Source organism: Delphinapterus leucas, chromosome 13, assembly GCF_059928025.1.
Source record: "Delphinapterus leucas isolate spDelLeu-1000000601 "Yukka" chromosome 13, BTC_Dleu_Yukka2, whole genome shotgun sequence".
Taxonomy (NCBI): domain Eukaryota; kingdom Metazoa; phylum Chordata; class Mammalia; order Artiodactyla; family Monodontidae; genus Delphinapterus; species Delphinapterus leucas.
The window spans coordinates 80,303,708-80,323,730 of NC_143141.1; positions in this window are offsets into that span (position 1 = coordinate 80,303,708).

Sequence of the window (20,023 nt, forward strand, 5' to 3'; positions counted from 1 at the left end):
TGTTGCTTGGCGTGAAGAAGGCTAGTCATTGTGGCCAAACTTGTGAGAAGTTGCGAGAGGCCAATGTGAGACTGCCAATTAGGCAGCAAGGTGGAAAATGCCTGCCTTTCTTTTGGCTCAGTGAGTTGGTTGGGGGAAAAGTTAAAACCAAGCAGGCATTAAGAAGAAAGATTTCATTTTTTAATGTACTTGAGCAGTGGGAAGAGTTGTGCTACCATTATGTCCCATTGATAACCCCATGTCAGACTCATCTCACACACAGACACACGCACAGGTATACAACAGAAGGACTCCAAGCAATTGTCCCTTTGGCTTCAATTGCTAGAGCTCCTAGCTGGGCAGATCTGCATAACAGGAAAAGCCAACTTGCACCCCAAGTTAAATTTCAATGCCTGCCCACATGGCCCTCTTAAAACAATCAATCCATCTTCAAGGATGCAAATCAAGTTATGGGATGCCCATTATTAGTAATCGTAATAATCATACATTTATGTGGTGCTTTAAGTGTTACAGAGAAATGCACATGCAGTGTCTTCTTTGATCTGCTACCCTTCATTTTCTCATTCATTAACGGCCTAGTATGTGATGCGCTGTGCTTGTCAGATTAACTGGGAAGTGAGATTAACTTGACCAGGATCATACAACTTCTAAGAGACACAACTTGGACTTAAACCCAGGTCTTCTGACTCACAGTCACAGACCTTACCAACGAGCTACACTTCCCACTCCCCTTGTTATTGGCATTTAGCTCATTTGGGGTTAATAGGTGGGCCCCCGATTTAATGATGAGTTAGTGGTGGTTTTTGTTTATCTCATTAAAATATTCCTCGGAGGAGAGGTGGCTTCAGCCCACTAACTGGCATACCTGGATTGTGTCTATGATGAGAAAGCCCCTTATTACCACGTGTAGCCCAGTGACAGTCCTGCAGGTTTCTCCCAATGCACGTTTTCTTCAGAGCTACTGCCTGCGTTTCTCAACATTTCAAGGATATGCGTAAGGCGTGTGAGTGGGGGATTTTACTGTATTTTACAGATGGCTAAATTGTGTCATAGGGACATAAAACGACTTGCTTAAAACCACATGCAACATTCCATAGCTCCACAGGCAGATTTCTTGGTACATTTGTTACATGTAGGTTTTGCAAAAGAGAGCTTTTTTTTTTTTTTTAAAGGAAAATTGAATGCATCACAAAGATGTTATAGACATTTTGGCTCTGTAGCCTTTTGATTTTACTTGGAGTCGCTAGTTTAAGGTCATGCTGACTCCAGGTTGCTCCTTTCATACATACACATCACCCTCTCTCCAAAGAATTGAAGTTTCCTCTTGAGCCAAACTAAAGACCCATTGAAGGGGAAGCTTGGCTCATGTCCCACGCCTCTGACTCCTAGTTCTAGAGTCAGTGATTAACATTTCTCTCTCTGTGTGTGTGTCTCTCTCTGTCTTTGCCTCCTTCCCTCTGTGTCTCTTTCTCCCATTCATTCATTCATCTATTAACTTATTCCATGAGTTTTCTGAGTATGTATTGAGCACAGCTCTGTGCCAAGTGCTGTAGCAGTCCCTTAGGGATTCATCAGTAAGCAAAAGACCCACTGCTCGGATGTGTGGGGGGTGTGTGTGTGTGTGTGTGTGTCGGGGATGGGTATGTGCAGATGTGTATGTGAATGCATATTGTGAACTGAGCCACCTGTATCACTACTATAATTCATATACAAAAATTCTCAGTTTTGATGCCTCTTAGACCAAACAAAGGTGTAAAAGAAAAACATTTCCTAAGGATATCTTTGGTTCCAGATTTCTCTACAACTTTCCCATAATCTGCCCACAATGCAGTTTAACCTGGGAAGGACTTTTCATTTCAGGCTCACCTCTTCTGTCCTCTAACTTGGATGTTTCAGTGGAGGCTGTGCACACTGCTCTTGCTGTAGAACCACAATGTTGATTAAATCACTGACCCCCTGCATCGTAAATGTTACCACTTCATATTTTCCTGCTACCCCAATATCCCCACAAACACGCTGTGAGCACCCCGCTCAGGTGACCAGGTGCACCAGTGTGATAAGGCTGGTCCTTGCCACAAGGTCCCCTTCTTGCCCTCCCCTGACTGTGACCTAGTATACACAAGTAAAGTCCACTCATGCCTTTTACTGGGGCACTCCACCCTGACCCCCATAAAGGCACTGATCCATGGCCCTCACTCTCTCTCTCAGCTCCCCACCTGCTTGGCTAAGCCCCTCCCTTGATGTTCCCTGCTGTCTGTTTCCCCCGTGGCTTGCGGTGACTCTGTCTCTCCAGGGCCCATGAGTAACGATGAACTTTGTTTTTACGTGCCTCTCCTGCGACCCCTCTTGCGGCTCACCGACCACCTCTTGAAGAATACAAAACATCCCCAAATATTAGACCTCTCTTACTGCTCTCCTCCCAAGAGATTAACCTACGCTTGCATCTTAAAACAAACAAAAAACTGTCCTGCAAAACACAAAACCAAACCATGATCTGCCTGGTGGGGGACTTTCTGACGACTTTCTCTCTGCTGTGTGGTGCTGTAGGGACATGGTCTGGGAAAACCAGGGCCTTCCCACACTTCACGTCAGTTCTCCATGTAGCCTCCCAACACCAATTTATGCTGGCACCCTAAGTCGGTCTGGCAATGTGGGAATCTTCCAGTTGCTCTGTTAAGGGGGAGGAGCCCATCACGTGCCATCCTCTACGATCCCTTCCATCCAGCTCCAGGCAGACAGCTGCACTAGTTTTTTTCTTTTTTTTTTTTTCAGTACGCGGGCCTCTCACCATTGTGGCCTCTCCCCTTGCAGAGCACAGGCTCCGGATGCGCAGGCTCAGCGGCCACGGCTCACGGGCCCAGCTGCTCCACGGCATGTGGGATCTTCCCGGACGGGGGCACGAACCCACGTCCCCTGCATCGGCAGGCAGACTCTCAACCACTGCGCCACCAGGGAAGCCCGAGGTGGACTACTTTTGAGAACACACCCCTGTAGTTGGCTTTCTGACTTCCGCAGTCATACTTTTCCAACGATTTGATTTTAGTAATTTTCTGGAACCATTTTATTAGTACATTCTTTCTAGAGTCATCTTCCTCAACGTTATTCTCTTTTTACTGCTCTTTCAACACCTTCAGGTGCCATCTTATCCATCAAATAGTCATGTACCATCTGTTTATTATGAATAGCGCTACCTTACATTTAGAGAACTTTTACATACGTTATCCTGTTTAATACAGGAAACGCTCCTTTGAGGTAAGCATTGGTCTTACACATATTTTTAAAAAGGAGTAAACTAGGGAGCAGGAAAGTAAAGCCCTCCAATGAAGTGGGTTCTAGACTGTTCTGTACCAGACTCAGCTAGATCCTTCACCCAGCTGCAACAAAGATGGACGGTGGGCACTGCTGCCCACTGAGGACATGGGTGTTTGTTCTATGCATGTTGTACTTCTTTTTAAGTCTGTATCTGCTCCTGGAGCCATCACTTCTTCTGGCTCAAAGTGCATGTTGCCTCAAAACATTGCAACCAAAGGAATTATTGCATATTGTTATATACTGCTTATATACTGCTGTATATACTGCTGGCCTCAAATTACTGAGTAACTCTGTCAGGATAAACTTTCCATACAGTATACCATTTAGTTCTTACAGAAATTGTCAGAAAAATATCATTATCCTGGTTTAAGAGGCTCAAGGATTGGGTGATTTTTTTCCAAGTTATAGCTGAACAAAGACAGGAACCCTCATTCAACCATCCCCAAACTTTCTCTTTCTACTACGCCAGTTCACCTTCTCTAAATCATGGCGGATGTAAATACAAATTATGCTTCTGCTTCTGCTTGAATTTCTATGACTAAAAAAGGCAGAAGCTGCGACACGGCCCTACGTTTGCTTTTGTGATGGGTCAGTCGGGTATCGGTGAGAGGAACCGCAGGTCAACAGAGGATGACATTCGGCTTGTGATGAATGTCCGCGGGGGTAGCAGTAGCAGGGGAATAATGGAGCTCTCCCCACCTCCATGGGTGCAGTGGCCCCCAGGGAGCAGTACAAGGTAGGGCGGTGAGTAGACAGTGGATGCAGGACCTGGCTCCTTGAATATCATCACTGTCCTGCTGTGTAACTTTCTCAAGTTGCTTTCCCTCTCTCTGCCTCTGTTTCCTGATTTCTGGGAGGCTTTTCCAGCTCCTTTGCTCAAGCTCATTAAGAAATGTATGGATCTATTTTTTTACACCAACCTTTAAGTACTTACACAGTGATCTGTAGGAATGTTTTCCTGGAAAGGGTTTTCACGGATTTTTCCACTGCCTACTGCCCTCACTAACACTTGGGAAACTTTTTTTTTTTCTTCCTGGTTGCATTTGCCACTTACCCTACTGAAAACAGGAATTAAGACTTTAGACAGCTGCAGACCACATGAAATTTTCAAATAAAATATTCCTATTACATTTTCTTAGGGAAAAAGTGCATTCGACTAGATTAGCAAAACTAATGTAAATATGAAGTAATGCCAGTGGCTGCCTGCAGAAGGTGTTTTTAACTTTCCGTTTTGACTTAAGGGCCCAGTGCATTGAGGTGTCTGTGACACTCTGCACTGTGTCACATCTGTGAGTAGGATGATGTCGTAATGCTCCCATAATGGCTAATATTATGTTGATGGTGATTGATGCCAACATGTACTAATATATATTTAGTCAGGTGGAGGCATTCCCAACTGGTAATGTAACCTGTGTGGTTAAATAATTTACCCATATAAATAGAACAAGGAGGATTCAACTCTTATTCTGGACACTGCCTTTACCTTTGCATGAATACAAGATTCTATTCTCTAACGTCTAAAGTCAATTTTATTTTATTTTCTAACATCTAAAGTCTATTTTCACTCTCGTGAAGAGAATATAAAAATATCCTGACCAAATTATTCAATGAATGGAACTCTGGTTCAGTCTTTCAAAAGGCCTAGGATGAGCTGGGAAACTAAGGCACTTTGGACAAGAACTGGCAGGTCACATTGTCCTGCATGCGGTCCCCTTGGTCACAGCCACATGGTATTGAGCAAAGGGGGTAAATGGGACAGTTGCCAGGACAATTCAGGAGGTTAAACTACCACCCTCATTCATGTGTATAAGCAAAAACAGAGAGATCAAGGGATCAGGGGTTAAATTCTTCCCTCCACTATTAACTCCCTACGTAGCTTGGAAGAAATCACTTAACTTCTCAATTCTCTCATCTATCAAAAAGCTTAGGACACCCAATATTGTTTTCTTCCAAGTTTTTCAAATAAAATGATTCTGTTAAAGTTCAAGGGAGCAATGAAACACTTTGCAGAGTGATGGAATTCTGTAAAACAGTGTGCGTTCTGTGGACAACCAGAGTTCTGCAGAGCATCCTTAGACTCTGGGCCCGATGTCTCTGGAACCTCTCCCTGAGTCAGCAGACCTCTCCCACAATTCCTCTGCAGTTGGGATCACAAAGCACTACCTTTGCTCTCTTAACCCCGTCCACAGCTCCTCTCCTGACCACTCTTGCCTTGTCTGACACATTTAAGGAACAGGCACCTCTTACCAGGAACTCTCTCAGAATGTTATGGGTACATAAGTTAAAATAACTGAAAATGGAATACAAGAATAGTTATAGTCAATAAGTCCCATGAAATTCCCCCGATGTACCAAAAGACCAGTCTCTGAAGGTCCCTCTTCCTGTGTCGCTCCCGGGGTTGACATGGGATTCTTCTTCGCTAAGTTTTTCCACGTCCTGTGAGGCATGCCTTCATGCCTGGTGATCCTGACTTGGGTCTTCCAAAGCCTCACAAGTGGACACCATATCTAGAACTTCTGGGATCTGCGAGTAGTGTTTATATTTTCTATCACGAAGATGATAGACTTTTTGTTTCCTCTGACTCTGCCCTTCACAGCCATATGACTGGGTAGGAGCTGCCCAGCCCAGTCCAGCTCTGTGCCAGGGGATTTCATACTTATCTGGAGAGTAAAGGAGAAGACGACATCCTGACACAAGTTCTACAGATATTTGAGGGTGTACTTTGACCAAGATAGCCTGTGCATCTGACGAAAGAATCACAAGTGTTTTCTGTCTGAATGACTGAGAATCACAAAGTGTTTTATATCTGAATTTCTACTGGCCCTCTCTTTCACTTTGTTGTATGTGCCTGCCCATGCGAGTGAGAGCATCTAGGAGAGGAGATACAGTGGGGTAGAGCCAAGAAGGAAGCTTTATCTTGAAGGTGAAAGAACTACCAACAATGAGAACTCTGTGAAATTTCATGGGCTACATGAAAGGCAGAGCTCACTTTCCCATTGGGAGAATTCAATCAGAACTATATGACCAGCTGGCAAATGTAAATTTTCATCGGGGTAGAGATTGGTGGAGTAGAGTTGGATCAGACATTTAGAAAGTTGCTTGCAGTGCTAAGATATTTGGATTCTATAAATCCATGGCCAGTGAAGTAGTTCTCCCTGAACACACACACACACACACACACACACACACACACACACACACACACACACACACACACACACACACACGTAAGCATTCATAGGTGTTCTAAAACTGCAAGCGTCCCCATAGAGATCAGGTCCATGCTCAAGAAAGTAGAGGACAATGGTAGGTGCTCAAGAGAATTTTGCTTATAGGTAAGTAGCTGACTTGTGTGTTAGAAAAGTGGGAACCCCTGGAGGAAAGGGGACATCTCAGCAGGCGGAGGAGGGGCAGGAGAAAAGATAGGAGAAAATAACCAGAAGGCAAAGTTTACCTTTTGGCCTCCTCAAAATACTGTGCAGTGGGCCCCAGGAATCTAGTTCCGGAGCAAGTCTATAAAGTAAGCCTTCAGAAAATTTGCACAAAAGATTCTCAAGTCAGCTCATAAATGTGACACCAAGCAAATACTTGGCAAAATTCAGCTAGATCATAAACGGAGTTGCTGGGACCATGCAGCACTGTTACCTGTGCTGGCAAAAGCTAGGGTGCAGCGCTTCACCACTCCTAATTAGGGAACAGGTAAGCGACAGAGATTTCGAGTTTTATGTACATTTGGTCCTAGGCCAGTTCTTCCTGGTCTTGGGACTCTTGTCATAAAAGGGAACCTATATAAAGTAGGACAAGACCAGAGAAAACATGTGAACTTTTTATTGTAGAAATGTGGACTTTCGAAGGGAGAAGGAGGCCTGATGTGACCCACGTTGCTGCTGGGGAAGTTGGTTACTGAGAAAATGTTCCCAGTCATGGACTATGCTTGGAATTATCCTGACTGCATTCTTCTCTCAATGATTTTATTTTGAATTAAATCACTAGAATCTTCTATGCAGGCCCTGATCAGAAATGTTCATCACCAGGTGAAGTTGAATTGGAGGATCCCCTGGCCTGAAAAAATATAACAACAGGTGTATTAGTTTGCTGGGGCTGCCTTAACGAAGTGCCACAAGCCGAGTGGCTTAAACAACAGAAATTTATCATCTAACAGGTCTGGATGCTGGAAGTCTGAGATCAAGGTGTCACTAGGCTTGGTTCCTCCTGAGGGGTACCAGGGAGAATCTGTTCTCTTCTGGTGGTTTGCTGGCCGTCTTTGGCATCCATTCCTTGGCTTATAGGAGTATCATTCTGGTCTCCGGCTTCATCTTCGTGTGGCGTTCTCCCTGTGTGTGCCTAGGTTCAGTTTCTCCTCCTTCTCAGGATGCTGTCATGTTGGATTAAGGCTCACACTAATGACCTTATTTTAACTCGATTAACTCTGGAAAAACCCTATCTCCAAATAAGGTCACATTCTGAAGCCCTGAGGGTTAGCATTTCAATACATGAATTTGGCAGGGGAGGGTACCGTTTAACCAAAAACAACCTGATTTCCAAAACCAGGAGGAAAGGAGTTCTTGTAAATTGAATTTTCTTTAAAAACTCAAGAATAGAAGAATCTTCAAAGCTCTGACGAAGACTGTAACTCCAGCTCTTCGAAAGTACCACCTTAAATAACTTATTTCTGCATGTTGATATGTTTGCTCTTCATTGCCCCCTGTGTAAGGACTCATTTGAGAGATTTAGATCATGGTTAAGTATCAAGCAAAACATAGGTCCACTCATTCCTTTCAAATAATAAGAACGACATAATTCACTGTGTTTCACTGTTTACTTGAATTGCCAGAAATCTCAGAGCTACACGTGATGCTCAGTCTTGGGCCCCTTGTTTATTTCTGCTTCTTGGTTGGACCTGGTTTCCTGTTTCAGTTTCTCTGCTTTCTTCCGATGGTCTTCATATATCTCGGCCCAGTTGCTTCACAGCCTCTCTGGAGAGATGTAGGATGCACTTTGATGGAGCAGAAAGACGGACTTCCAGTGTCATTGCTGCGGCTTCTGCCCCAACTCCTGAAGCCATTGTCCATCATGATCTCCTCAGGGGGTTTGCCCCAAGCATTCCTAGGTTACCTTGTTAGCCTGACCTCCAAGCTTCTCCCCCTCTATGTTGACCAGAGCTTTTGAAAATAGTGGTTTAACCCTGCTTACAGCATGGAACTGTTCATTCCTTTGAGTCAGATATTTACTTTGAAGGAAATTCAGCCTTAAAAATTCAATTGCAAAAAACACCAAAGCATCTCCTTTGTATGACGAGCAGCAAAGAAGTGGCAGGAAGTTCTGTTTGTGCTTACAGTCTTTGGAGAAGACAGTTGTCATTTCTCCCAATAGGAGGAATCCAAAATCGGGGGAACACACACACGCACGCACACACACACACACACACACACACATCTATACACAAACAACCACCAACAAACTACTAACTCATACTTCAGTGTTCATTTTTGTCATTTTATATCACATTAATGGATTTTAAAATATTTGACTAAAATATGTTATTTGTGAATACCTTATTAGGCCTCTGAAGCTGGGATGTACCGCAAGAATCTTACATGGGGTTTGATATCCTTTGAGACATGACATGGGGTTGTGAGTCTTAGTCATGGTTGCTTCAGTTTTACAAGCAGCAATAATACAGAGATTGGCAAGTGGAGTTAAGGTTTTCAATCTCTTTGAGTGTTTGCTCTGTATTGTGACTAATTCTTCCATTGGATCTTTCAGATCTAAACTGGTACTTAGCTATGCCTGTGTCCTTTTCAGTGTATCTACTCAAAAGCTTAAATCATGTATTTTTTTTTCAGTTCCAGAAAGCCTTTTATTGGTCTCTTAATGACTTACTATAACATTTATTATTTATTATTTTTATAGTTCTCTTCGAGCTCTTTCATCTATTCAGACAACAGGAGTTGTTTCTTCTAGATGCATATCCTTCTCCCTGAGAATTCTGAAGTGTGTTGTTACAGGTATTTTGCCTGCTTCTCCTTTTTCTGTAACTTCAGCAAAGGTGTCTGTCAGGCAGAAGGTCTGTAGAACAGCGGAGAGCGAGGGAGGGATGAAGGGTACAATAGTGTTCAATCCTGTGCCGATGCCGGCCAAGCTCCCGAAAGCCAGTCTCAGACCAACAGAGTCATTCCTGAGGAGGGAGGACCAGTCAGGCCTGCTCCCATCCCGGGGAAATTGGCAACCTCTACATTTAGCTGTCCCTCCATCCTCCGGAGAGGATGGTGGGAGAGATTGGGAATCAGGGAGACACTCTCAAGTTGATGTCATTTTAATCTCTGTCCAGATTTTGAGAAGTTTTAGGAAGACAAGGTCAACAGGGCATCAGAAACATTTTGCACCATTTCAAAGTGGAGTTCATCTGGAGAGATGTAGGGATAGTTCAACATCAGGATGTCTATTAGCATAATACCTCATATCAAAAAATTAAAAGAGAAAATGCCCATGATTATATCTATAGGTGCAGAAAAGTCCTTTGTAAAATTTATGGGCCGCAATTCCTAATAAGAATTCTAAGTAAAGTAGGAATAAAGGATGAAGATTAGTTACAGATAAAGTTATATATGTAAATGTATACAGTTATATATAAACTATGTATTAGTTAATTAGTCATAACTTATCAAATATTGAAATGCCAACGTTATTTTCCATAAAATCAAAACCAAAGCAGAGATGCCAGCTATGTCTATCATAAGAAAAAATATATCCAGATAAAAACTTGGAAGTGAATATTCACAGCAGCATTATTCAAATTGGCCAAATGTGGAGATACCGAAGTGTCCATAACTGATCAGCATTATTCAAATTGGCCAAATGTGGAGGTACCGAAGTGTCCATAACTGATGATTAGACAAACAGAATGTGGTATGCCTATACAATTGAAATAGTATTCGACCTAAAAAAAGTTTGAAGTATCCTGTTACATACACAAATGAACCTTAAAAACATTATGCTAAGAATCCAATCACAAAAGGCCGTGTATTGTATGAGCCCATTTCTATGAAATGTCCAGAAAAGGCAAACCCATAGAGATGGGCACTATATTAGCAGTCAAGAGGGATAGGGCGAATTTTCCTGCCTGCTAATAGGTATGGAGTTTCTTTTTGGGGTGATGGGAATGGTTTGGGAGTAGTGTTGGTGGTTGTACAATGTAGTGAAAATGCTTAAAAACCACTGAATTGTTTGTACATCTTAAAATGGTAAATGTTACGTTGTGTGAATTCTATCTCAATTTAAAAAATACTCTAAACCTTGCACATTCTTAAATAAAGTACATATACACAAAAAATTTTTTTCTGTAATAGCAATAACCAATTAGAAATAAGGGTAAATTATATTCACAATAGCAATAAAAATTTTAATTATATAGGAATCATTTAAACAAGAAAGATATGGAGGGAATCTATGAAGAATACTAGAAGGAAGAATGGCATCAAATATCAGTATTTCTAAAAGTAACGTATAATGTAACATAATAATGATCATATTAAATAAATGTTTTTAAAGCTTGCATGGAAGAATCAATGTCTAAAAATAGCTAGGAAAATTACAATAAAGAATATCTTCCCAGATAGTAAAACTGAAAAAAAAAAGTCATCCTTAAATAAAAGAATGTGGTCTTGACCCAGAAATAGGAAAATGAATCAGTGGAGCAGAATTAAAAGCCTTGGGAAATAGATCCAAGTAAATATGAGAAGTTAATATGGTATTTTGTTTCAGTAGATAAAGAACATTCACTTTGGAAATGATTCTGATATACAGGCAATACTGAAGCAAACCTAGGCCCTTTACCTCACATACATATCCTTAGCTGGTAGATTAAATATATCAGGAAAGAAATCAAGAGGATGCTTGGAAAAGCTGGGGGAAATATCTTATTTCCTTAAGGAAATATCTTTCCTTATTCAAGGAAAGAAAAACTCAGAAGTGAAAACAATAGCAAATACTTCTAACCACAATAGGTTAAATATATATCATGAGAGATACATGCAGTAACTATCATATGGTGACAGTATACATTAAGTATACACACACATATGTAATACGTTATATAGTATATAATATATATAGTATATATACTTAGTTATATATAAACTTAAAGTACATATATAATATTTATAACATAGTTTACATATGAATGTGTGTGTTTAAAAAATAGATAGATGATAGATAGGGAAAAGATTTCTCAACCTTAAGAATGGGAGGAGTTAATACCCCGACAATCCTTAGAGTTTTACAAATTGATCAGGAAAGGACACAAACTCACAGAAAAATGGGCAGATGTGAACAGAAAAGTCAAAGAAGAGAAATCTAAGCAGATCATACTCTTATTATTATTATTTTTTGCGGTACGCGGGCCTCTCACCGCTGTGGACTCTTCCGTTGCGGAGCACAGGCTCCGGACGCGCAGGGTCAGCGGCCATGGCTCACGGGCCCAGCAGCTCCGCGGTATGTGGGATCTTCCCGGACCGGGGCACGAACCCAAGTCCCATGCCTCGGCAGGCGGACTCCCAACCACTGCGCCACCAGGGAGGCCCGATCATACTCATATTAAACGATGTCCACCTCACTAGTATTCAGAGAAAGGCAGATGAATGCAGTAACAAAGATCATATTTTTCACTCATTAGATTGTCACAAATTAAAGTGATAATACCCAGTGGTGGTATTTATGAGAAACGGACACTTTCGTATGTAGCTGCTCAGCAAGTGAATTGCTGTAGCTTTTTATAAAGTAATCTGGTAACAGCTATTAAAAAATCAAATTTTTTTGATTTAGCAATCCTACTTTGACACTGTCTTCTATAAAAATAGAAGCATCATATTGAAGGAGGTTCATTGCCGCATTGTTTTAGTAGCAAAATATTGGAAATGAAATGAACACCCATCAGTAGTTACGCTTGCACAAATTATGTAATACCAATCATGTAGAACATTATGCAGTTATCCAAAAGAGTGAGTTAGATACACATAGTCCTGAAGGGATGCCTGTAATGCACTGTTTAATGAAATAAGGAAGTTGCCCAGTAGTATCGTAAATATTTTTATAGAAGTCAAAGACACCGTAACGACCATTCTGAATCCTTTTATGTGTGAATGAATGTTCTATATTTGTCTTCCTTGTCCATAAGGAAGGATGAAGATTATACCTAAAAGATTATATTTAAGAGGTATATAATCCTAAAAGGATTCTACCTAACAGGTTGATATTGGTTACCTTAAGTTTATAAGAAAGATTTAAGGAGGAGGAAGGAAGCTGGTTATCTCTTTTTTTTTCTGTCAGTTGCAATGAGTTTGTGTTATTTTGCAGTGCAGAGAAAATAGAGGAGACTCTAAAAGAACAATATCTTTGATCTGCTGATGTTTCCTTTTCTAAATTACCAGTTTATTTATGCACTTATTCTCATTCTGTACTTTGTATTGGGTTTAGATGTATTTTCAAGATGCAGCAGAGATAAATGTGAATTTGTTTTTTCATTTAAACCAGAAGCCTGGATTTTGTTTTGAATAATCATTCTGTTAAAACGTCCATTATCTCCCACTTGTAAGGACAGAGTTCCTATAAACAAAGATTGTCCGCATATTCTCAGAGTTGGGCTGGCCTGGCAGTACTGACAGGGGGTGGAGGAAAGGGATCACACTGGGAAGAGACCTTTCAAGGACAAAGCAAAATTGAAGCTGGAGCAGGGAAAATCTGTTTGGTTTTCCCAAATCTGTTTGGAAAAGGAGAGGTGTCTTCCAGCCCTGGTCCTGGGCATGGCTTCTGTTTCACTCTGCAAGAGTTTCCTCGCAAGTTGAGAGGACGTCAAGGTCTCTTTCCAACCTATGAAGTATGGAGAGAAAATATTAGTTTAGACTAAAGGCTTGGAGTATGTTGTTGGAATAGCTTATGCAGTATGAGACGTAATCTTTCTCTCTAAATACGTGAAATACTTTTCCAATAAAACCATTCAAGCTTAGAGTTTGTTATGATTATTTGCATGTTTTGGGATAGTGTAAATATTTCTCCTTAGGCACTCTATTCCAAGTTGATCTTATCTTGTTAATAAACAGTGTTTTGTTTTTTTCATCAGGATTTCATATGTATTAGAAAAATATGTATATATACTTACTATTTTTTATAATTTCGTCCTTTGTCTCTCCATCTTAGCTCTAATTTTGTCATATTTGCCTAATTTTCTGAAAGTTTATACAATTAATTGGTTAGTTTCAGAGAACTATTGTATTATTAACTCTTTCTTTGTTTTTAATTTGTACATTTTATGGTTAACTTTATTTTCCAAGTACAGGTCTTTACCTCCTTAATTAGATTTATTCCTAACACAATATTGAGAGAATTACTTTCTCATTTTTTCTCACCTTTGCTTCTTGTGTCTCACTGTGATGGGTAAATGGAATTCTTTTCCTAATTTTTATTCCTGTTAGTTTGTTGTTACTGTGTAGAGATGCAACACGTTTCTGTATATTAGTTTTGTATCCTGCAACTTTACCCAATTTATTGTTGAGCTCTAGTAGATTTTTGGTGGCATTCTGAGAGGTTTCCTCAGATCTAGATTCTTTCTTTTTTAAAGTGTAGTTGGTTTACAATGTTGTGTTAGTTTCTGGTGTACAGCAAAGTGATTCAGGTATATTTTTATATATATATATATATATATATATATATATATATATATTCAGATTCTTTTCCATTATAGCTTATTATAAGGTATTGAATATAGTTCCCTGTGCTGTACAGTAAGACCTCATTTTGATTTAAAAGTTGATATAAAAGTTTATCTATTTTATATATAGTAGTGTGTATCTGTTAATCCCAAGCTCCTAATTTATCCCCCCCCCAGGTATTTTCTTTTTTTTTTTTTTTTTTTTTTTTTTTTTTGCGGTACGCGGGCCTCTCACTGTTGTGGCCTCTCCCGTTGCGGAGCACAGGCTCCGGACGCGCAGGCTCAGCAGCCATGACTCACGGGCCCAGCCGCTCCACGGCATGTGGGAACTTCCCAGACCGGGGCACAAACCCGTGTCCCCTGCATCGGCAGGCGGACTCTCAACCACTGCGCCACCAGGGAAGCCCTAATTCATCTTTTATACTGCCAAGAGGTAAGTTTTGTGGCAGAAACTCATACCTGGCATGTGTGACGGTTCAACATCACAGCAGGTTTTACATATATGGGAAGGTGGTGTAGCATCAGCATTGAGCATGGCAAGAATGAATGATGCTTAGAGATGTGGCTCCAAGGGGTAATAACCTGGTAAGAACGAAATTACTAAACATTTATTGGGGGCCAATCTCTGTTGGCCAATCTCTGTTACATAGATGTTGACCCATTTACTCATGACAGGTATTTGGCCAGACAAGTATTGCTGTTCCTTTTTTTAATAAAGGAGGGAGCCAAGGGACCTTGATGCAATAGAAGAACCCTTGGGCCAGAGCTAGTAGGCCAGGTCCTTAGTCCCAGATCTGCCGCTTAATGGTTGAGTGGTCTTGGAAAAGTTGCTTATTCTCTGTCATCCTTGTGGCTTTGGCCCTTGTGATGCTGAAGTCCCTTCCAGCTCTGACACCCACAGCTTAGTCTATTCCACTGCTCGCTAGTCTATTCCATACACAGGCCAGAGACGCTGCTGGCAGACATTGTGTTTCCTTTCACATTGATGTGATTGTGATTTACAAATATACTCATTCTTTGAGTATGCCAGCTGCTTTTTTCAGAATACACCGGAGCCCAATACCCCACCAGAAGCTGGCTCAGAAAATGCTCCAGAGGCTGTTGATGGCTGGCTTGGAAACCTATTCTCTGCAATAAGCCAAAGAAAGATGCCAACTTACTCTGCAGGGGAGAGAAGGCCTCATATAGAGTGGGACACAGGCCTCCTGTGCTCCTCATTCTTTAGGACCAAAGATAATGATCAACATGCCATATTTGGTGCCAACTATGGGCACTGGCATTAATAATCATTAACACTATGAATACAACCTCCAGATTATTACCCAGAGGGATTAAAAGCAGCCAGTATAGCCACAAATGCCCACTGTGTAGCTCAGGCTGCAGCAGGAGGCTTGCGTTCCATGGAGGAAGGGTCAGCCTTCTCCCTTCATAGAGACCCTCACCCAGCCAGGAGGCTTCCTATCGGCACTTCGGGGCCTTCGCAGTATTCACATAAGACAGTTTGTCTCATTCATCGCAGAATGTGATTTCTAAAACATCCGACTTAGCAGTTACCAGCGCCGCGAGAACGATTTCCCAGGGACTAGTTTGTGAGCCCTATCTATATATGTACAGTTTAAATGTTAGATAGACTCAAATGGAAGCTTTCGTAGAGGACATATTTGTATGATAGGTTCAAAGAGATCTATTAACTCTCTGATGAAGCTATTTATTTGTTTATTTTAAAAAATGCAAGGAAGAACAAATGCTTGGAAGGGTTTTAAGAGTGTGCAAATTCCACCATTCCTAGTGTTATCTTAGTGGATCAAATGAGGTAGCTAATCAGGATTTCTCACCCAATTATTCTTATGGGACAGAGTTTTTGAGCACCTTTCTATGGACAATCATATAAAAACAACATGCAAATACCTGCATTTGCTGCATGTCTTTTTACTGACGGTAAGTTTGCAGGGCACTTGTAAAACAATCTTATAGGAGCCCTGATAAAAATGCCAATATATGGCTTACAATATTTAAGTGAAATGGTCTGCTTATGCTTGGTTTAGAAAATAAGATGCTTTCCATGATGAACAACCAAGGTAGAGGTGTTAATATTTCAAGCACTAAAACACTCTTAACTTTAGGTACGTCGCCTGTATCTTATTGGTACCTTCTCCTATACTATAGGGATGCTGTCCAGGATTCCTAGTTCTACAGATCAAGGGGCCTGATGAATTTCCCAAGTGCAAATATCAACAGTTAATAAATCAATTTTCTCTTTAAAGGGATTGAGGAGGTAATAGTTCCGGTGGAGTAGTAAAACCTGGGTAAAGGCATTATCCAAACTCCCTTCTACGTGCTCGTCAAGACAAAGTTTACTCCAAGTCTTCTTTTGTGTGTGTGTGAAAAATAGGCATGGACAGTGTTGTTTTTGCAATTTAATATCCATCTCGGTTCAAATTTATGGCAGAAAGAACTATAAAGTTGCAAATAAAAAGCGTTCAGAAGCAAAACATATCCAATCTCCATATCCCTCTATAAAAGTCTGGAATTCTTGTCAGGCATTCTTTAGAAATGCTATCTAGACTTCAAAGTCTCCTTTCAATCCTCCCATCGAATGCTAACCTCAGTCTTCAGCCTGCCCTCATTTCCGATGTGACAGCAACCCTACACCCCAATCTTGACAGGGAGATGGCCTCACCGCCAAGTCCGTCTTCCTCCCTCACCTCAGCTGGACTTTCCTCACCAGCTGGAAAGACTTTGTTGTCTTTCAGACAATAGTCAGAGCCCACGGTTGTGACATTTTAAATCTCACATATGATTCTTACACATTTACCAACCCTCCCCGTGCCCCCCACCACTCCAAGCTTCCCTTCTCTACCTTTCTGTAGACTTTGACTTCCTGTTATCATTTCGGTAATTAAGACAATTGCTCCCAGGCAAGATTACTTCACCATATCTGCACTCAGCAAAGGCTGAAAGAGGAAATCCCATTCTATGTTCCAGAAAAGAAAAACAGAGTCTGGCCTTTCAGAATGAAGATGAATGCATGGGAGAAGGAAACATTACTACAGTGAAAAGGTGACATGTTTTCCCATTCAGCTGGTTCTGGTGTCAAATCCTTGCCCAACTATTAGGAGTTGTGAGACTTTGGAGAGGTGATTTAATTTTTCTGGGACTTAGGCTCCACATAGGCAAAACAAGATTAAAATACCTTCTTCATAGGGTTCTAGTGAAGATGAGGGGTTGTAAGTGTTAGGTGTCTTGTTTACTGTAGGCGCTGTTGTAGTTAGTCATAGCCCTGGTGGTTATGGTGGTGGAATTGTCATTGGAGATGGTGTTAACGGAGTTGTTGGTCACTGGTGGTGATGGTGATGGTGGAGGTTGTGGGCATGGTGAAGATGGGATGGAGGAAGTGAAGATGGAGGTATTATTGGTAGTTAGAGTTGGTGGATTGGTGACGGTGCAGGTGATGGTGGTGGTGGAGGTGAGGGTGGAGGTGTCGGTGGTGAACTTGTTCGTGGTAGTGACGGTTAAAGTGGTCGAGGTGGTGGCGTTAGCAGAGCAGTAGTGGTTTTGAAGTCCCTAAGTCACACATAGAGGAACCCCAAACTTCCAGGGAGAGTTTGACAACAATTTCAGTTAGCATAGGCTAACTGAAAACAGATTTTCTTTAATTTTCTAGGTGAGTAAGTCTTGAACAATGGTGCAAATTTAACATGCAAAGTGAAAAGTGAAATTGGTTTTGGATACATGAGATTTAAGTGTGCATATAATCTTGTGACATCAGGAAAACTGAAAAAACAGTTTTTCAAGGACAGAAAAACCAAAACCATCTGTCTTGAATGCTAAGTTCCCATCACGTGATATTGCTAGAGACACAGGCCAAGGAATTAGAGAGACATATACCGCACCGCACCCACGCGCACGCACACACACACACACACACCTCCTTTTGTTCAATCAACAATCTTGGGAAAGGAGTATTATTATTTCCATTTTTATAGATTTGAAAGCTGAGGCTCAGAGAAGGCAGGAAGCACTGTAGGGAGTTCATGGGCTTCAAAATGAGACAGATCTTGTACCAATCCTAGGTTGCCCATGCACCGGTCGTTTGACTTTTTCTTTCATCCTCTTCAAACTGCAATTTCTTTATCCTTGATAATAATGGTAATAACTATCTAGGTATATTTTTGATCTAATGGCAATTTTATATAAAAGATCTAGCATGGCACTTATCATATAGAAAGCGTTCAATAAAAATACCTGCCTTCTATTCATTCATTCACTTTTTTATTCATCCATCCATCCATCTAATCTGTATGACAAGTCAAGATAAGTTTTAGTCCATGTTAAACCTCCAAGAATTGTATCAGTTGGAAATTTGGGGTTTCAAGGAGTAGAAAACCTGCTCCAAATACACGAAGAGAATTTATTGCTTAAGGTAACTGAAAAGTCCAACTTCAGGCATGGTTGGACCATGGGCTTGATTGATGTCTCTATGACTCAAGTTTCTTTTGCCCCATTCAGCATAACTCCCTATAAGCTATGGGTTAGACTCTCCTCTAGTGATTGTAAGATCAGTATCTTCTAAATGTACACACACTCTCACTTTTAAGTCCAGAACAAGGAGAAAGTGTCCCTCATAACCATCCATAGTCCAGGGCCTAATTTCCAGGCAGGAGGGTGCATCCAAGTCCAGAACCAGTCACTTTTCCCAGTGAGATCAGTTAGTCTGCTCAGCTTCAACCAATTGGTACCTGCCCCTGGAGTATTTGAGGCCATTTCCCAAAACACATGCACCGGAGGGGAAGAAATCCATTTCCCCAAAGAAAATGCAGGTTATCGTGTTACTAGAGGAAGGTTGAATTGACTCTGGATGGTAAAGCAACATGTTACCACCACAGAAAATAACACTGTTCTTCCTAAACCTGGTCTTTTTCCCACTTTTCCCTTTCCATGATCCATCCTTTCCACAGCCTGAAACCCAGGAGTCATCCTTGACACCTCCCTTGTGCTTCCTGTCTCCCACTGCTAATGCATGGCCAGTTTCTATGAACTGCACCTCTTCTCTCTCTGGGCCTCAATAAGCTATTGTCTTATCAATCTGAAATGCTATTTCCCCATGCTTTCTCCTGTTAGTGTAAGGAATCAGTTCATATGTCATGTTTTTGGGGAAGACTTTCCTGAGGCCCTCCTATATGTAAGTTTCCTCTGCTCTATATTTTCAAATCCCTGACCACAGATTGTAATTGTAATTGAAAATGGGTGGCCAACGCAAAGCTGAGGCTCACAGTGGCATTGTCTGTTTTACTCACCATTGTGCCCCCAGTGACAATCACAGTGATGGCACGGAGGTGATGCTCTGTGAATAATTTGAGTGAATGAGTGAATCCAGGCATCTTGTCCTATATCATGGAGATGGTAAGTGACTGCTAGGTCAGGGCTAAGCCTTCTGACCACAAATCTAGTGCCCTCTTTTCTCCCCTGGGAGGAAGCTTGGTAAAACGGGGCAATGTTAAACAGCTAATCTGTTGGAGCTCCCTGAGGTGACCGGAAGGAAGTGGGGAGACAGAAGTAGATGGCTGGATAAGGAGGGACACTGTGATCCTGAAAAGATGGCGCAGCAGAGCAGAAAAGGAGCTTAACACCGTGGAAAAGCCAATGAACCTGGGTGTGAGGGATTCACAGAAAGGTACAGAGCATTAAGAAGTGAAGGACAATAGATATTAAGGTGGGCACACAGTGCAGCCATCATGGCTGAAGCCCCTATTCCTTCTTTCTGTGACTAAATCCCTGTGAAACTGCTAGTGACAGGCTGGGATTAGCCACCTTCAGGTCCTGGGACTCCAAAGAGTATTCTGGCCAGGACCCATAAGAATGGCTCTTCCTCTTCAAGTCAATCTGCAGAACCCTGTCCTAGTCTAGGATCCCCAAACACTTCCCATTTGCTCTGGAGTTCTGTCGGGGACAGAGCCAACAAAAATCACCTTGTCTGTATCAGTCAGTGTTCTCCAGAGAAACAGA